Source organism: Quercus suber, unplaced genomic scaffold (genome assembly GCF_002906115.3).
Source record: "Quercus suber isolate HL8 unplaced genomic scaffold, Cork oak 2.0 scaffold_274, whole genome shotgun sequence".
Taxonomy (NCBI): domain Eukaryota; kingdom Viridiplantae; phylum Streptophyta; class Magnoliopsida; order Fagales; family Fagaceae; genus Quercus; species Quercus suber.
The window spans coordinates 742,579-746,178 of record NW_027069730.1 but is presented as its reverse complement, the minus strand read 5'-3'; the positions used below and the strand labels follow the sequence as shown (position 1 = coordinate 746,178).

Below are 3,600 nucleotides of genomic sequence, written 5' to 3'. Positions count from 1 at the left end.
TTCCAAACACTAACTCATTCACAGGTTACTTTTTTGCCAAAACAAGCTGAGATTTGCAAAAGATACTGACATTCTAGTCTGAAATTTCATATACTCTCACCAGAATCTAACAGATATTTAATCTCTCAGCCGAGATGATTTTTCACATATATTTCAAAGTACAGTTCTCAGTTTTTATAACCAATATACCAAGTTCTTGGCAAGATTGAAAACACACAGGCAAATTCCAGCACATCTGGTTAACCAACATCCCCCCCCCCCCCCCCCCACCCCCAAAACAACAAAACCAAAAAAAAAAAAAAATCCTAGAAACAGAGCATCGATTATGACATTCAAAACATAATCAAACTTGAAGAATGCAAAACCAGCTCTATGAATTCATGTCACAGACAACTGAGAAAACAAAGGCAAAGCATAATCAAAACTTGATAGTTCAAAACCAGCTCTATGAATTCAAGTTAGGTTCCAATAGAAAGAACACAAAGACAACTTTGGATTTAGGTTAAACCTAAAATGGGCTCAACTACTGAATGTGTTTGGCATGGAGAAATAGATGCAATGAAAAAAAATAAAAGGGTGTCTTGTGCTACTGAAGTTCAGACATCTCCTAGAATCAGAGCATCATTTAGGACATGAAAGCATGATCAAACTAGATAGCATCAGAACTAGCTCTTTGAATTCATGTCAGGTTCCAATGAAAAACACATGCATGCACATTTGGATTCAAGCTAAAGCCAAAACAGGCTCAACCGCTGAATGCATTTGGCATGAAAAACTAGATGCAATGAAAATAAAGACCTGAAACAAAGGTCAATGCAACCCTTTGGTATTGAAGACCTGTTTGCTCATCTACAGAAGTTCAGACATCTCCTAAAAACAGAGCATAATTTAGGACATGAAAGTATGATCAAACTTGATAGAGTCAAAACTAGCTGTATGAATTCATGTCAGGCTCCAATGAAAAACACATGCAGGCACATTTGGATTCAAGCTAAAGCCAAAACAGGCTCAACCATTGAATGCATTTGGCAGGAAGAACTAGATGCAATGAAAATAAAGACCTGAAATAAAGGTCAATGCAAATCTTGGCATTGAAGAGCCGTTTGCTCAACTTTGCCAATGTCAGCTCTTCTCTCAGCAACTCAGCAAAACAAATTACTCCTTCTTGTGCCTTTTTCCTTGCCAATATTCTTAAGATAACAGCTGTTCCTGTGAAAGATGACACCAGATCAATCAGGAGGTGCATGACAACTAAGCACACAAAATGGCATACCTTTGTATCACACCGATTTTCCCAGCACAAGGTTTATACACATCGATCTCAATATTACCTTCTTCATTGCATGTGTATGTTGCCCAATTTTCGCAGCCCTCAAATCTCAATAGATGCATGCCAGTCAAATGACCAAATTAAAGGAGCCAACTATATTTTTAAGTTTTATATAGATATATCACAAACATATTAAAATATAAACATCAAAGAGGAAAAGTAACCTGTTAATTTGTAAATCCAAAAGAAAAGGCTCCAACTCCAGAACTTCCAAGAAAAAAAGCCTCCAACAAGAGAGATAATTTCAACATATTGGAACTTATCAGAAACAAAACAAAACAAAAAAACCAACACATTGGAAAATCAATAAAGAAAAACCAGAATCAAAATTCAAACTACTATGTTAAATGATAAGTTCAAAGAGCTCTAAAATACAACAAAGATGAACTTGCTTGGAACTTTCTACTATGTTATCATCATTGCCCAGCATGACTCAGCAAAATACACCATCCTTATTCATGGTTTTTCATATGTATCCAATAGCATAACAATGTAGCACAACTAAAGCACCAACAGAACCAACCAAAGCAAAATAAATAAATAAATGAAGAAGAAGAAGGAAATATATCCCCAAAAGAAAAGGTAAAGTATATATCTACACACCCAAAGAAGCCAAGCTCTTGTTCCTATAAATATATGCACTCGACAATGTAGATGATTCCAAATCAGAGGTAACAAGGTCTTACAGTTATAACATCTCATTGATCATCATCTACACTAGTTCTACTCTCATCAATTCAATAAGTAATTAATAGAATAAATAAAAATGTTCCACTAAGTACTCATTAAATCATAAACACATGAATTTTGATGAAATTCGATAAGCTATTACATTCCAGTTAGGAAGCACCGATATAGACGCGGGACAAGGGTAAGATACAATATGATATCGGACACAGGTGTGTTCTGTGATAGATATGACAACTTTGAAAAACAAAAGTATAATAGGTGGGTATAAAATAAATAATTAAATAACTAAATATAAAAATACAACAAAGATGAACTTGCTTGGAACTTTCTACTATGTTATCATCATTGCCCAGCATGACTCAGCAAAATACACCATCCTTATTCATGGTTTTTCATATGTATCCAATAGCATAACAATGTAGCACAACTAAAGCACCAACAGAACCAACCAAAGCAAAATAAATAAATAAATGAAGAAGAAGAAGGAAATATATCCCCAAAAGAAAAGGTAAAGTATATATCTACACACCCAAAGAAGCCAAGCTCTTGTTCCTATAAATATATGCACTCGACAATGTAGATGATTCCAAATCAGAGGTAACAAGGTCTTACAGTTATAACATCTCATTGATCATCATCTACACTAGTTCTACTCTCATCAATTCAATAAGTAATTAATAGAATAAATAAAAATGTTCCACTAAGTACTCATTAAATCATAAACACATGAATTTTGATGAAATTCGATAAGCTATTACATTCCAGTTAGGAAGCACCGATATAGACGCGGGACAAGGGTAAGATACAATATGATATCGGACACAGGTGTGTTCTGTGATAGATATGACAACTTTGAAAAACTAAAGTATAATAGGTGGTTATAAAATAAATAATTAAATAACTAAATATATTTTGTCATATTTAGGTTTAAAAAGTAGATAAGAAACTTGAAAGATTTTAAATATTTACTCCAATCTTTTTTTTAAATGTTCTACATGTTTAAATGCAACCTTTTTTTTTTTAAATGGTCTACTAAAACTTTGGAAAAGATGTCTAATGATGTCATGATGTGCCCATTCCTTCAATACTTCTGGCCTTCATTGGTGAGGCTATTTCCGTCTTGACAGGGAGAATCTTATCCCCCATTGTCTCACTGGCCGACCTTGCAACATAACTTCAGTGTTTTGTGGCCAAATGATTTTTGAAGAGCCCCTTGGAATGGCTTGCCCAACCCAATCCACTGGCCCAATAGCATCAATTAAATTCCATGTTGCCTCCTTATCTACTTGACCCAAAAAAAAAGGACCATATGAGGACATGCTCAAATGTTTGCCATAGGTAGATATCCCCTCCATGTCCATCCTCTCTCAATCTCACACACAGAGAAAGAGAGTTCCATTCAGGGGGCTCAAAACTCAGCTAGTGCCTGAATTCCCATGTCTCATATTTTGTCTGCTTTGTGGAGGTCGACACCAACAAGAAATCTCTTCTTAAAGGAATCCATCATTGATGGCCAAAATTACACCCAAATCTCAAAAAAGTTGCATACCATCGGACAGCTACACACAAAAAAAAAAAAA

General features: G+C 34.9%; 1 long non-coding RNA gene across 1 annotated transcript; it reads right to left on the bottom strand.

Annotated features, from left to right (window-relative positions):
• Positions 1-1,060: 1,060 nt before the first annotated feature.
• Positions 1,061-2,297, bottom strand: LOC136070963 (uncharacterized). Its single transcript, XR_010632241.1, has 2 exons — positions 1,495-2,297; positions 1,061-1,209 (listed from the first exon to the last, which is right to left on the bottom strand). It is a non-coding gene; the product is annotated as an uncharacterized LOC136070963 (long non-coding RNA).
• Positions 2,298-3,600: the final 1,303 nt, after the last annotated feature.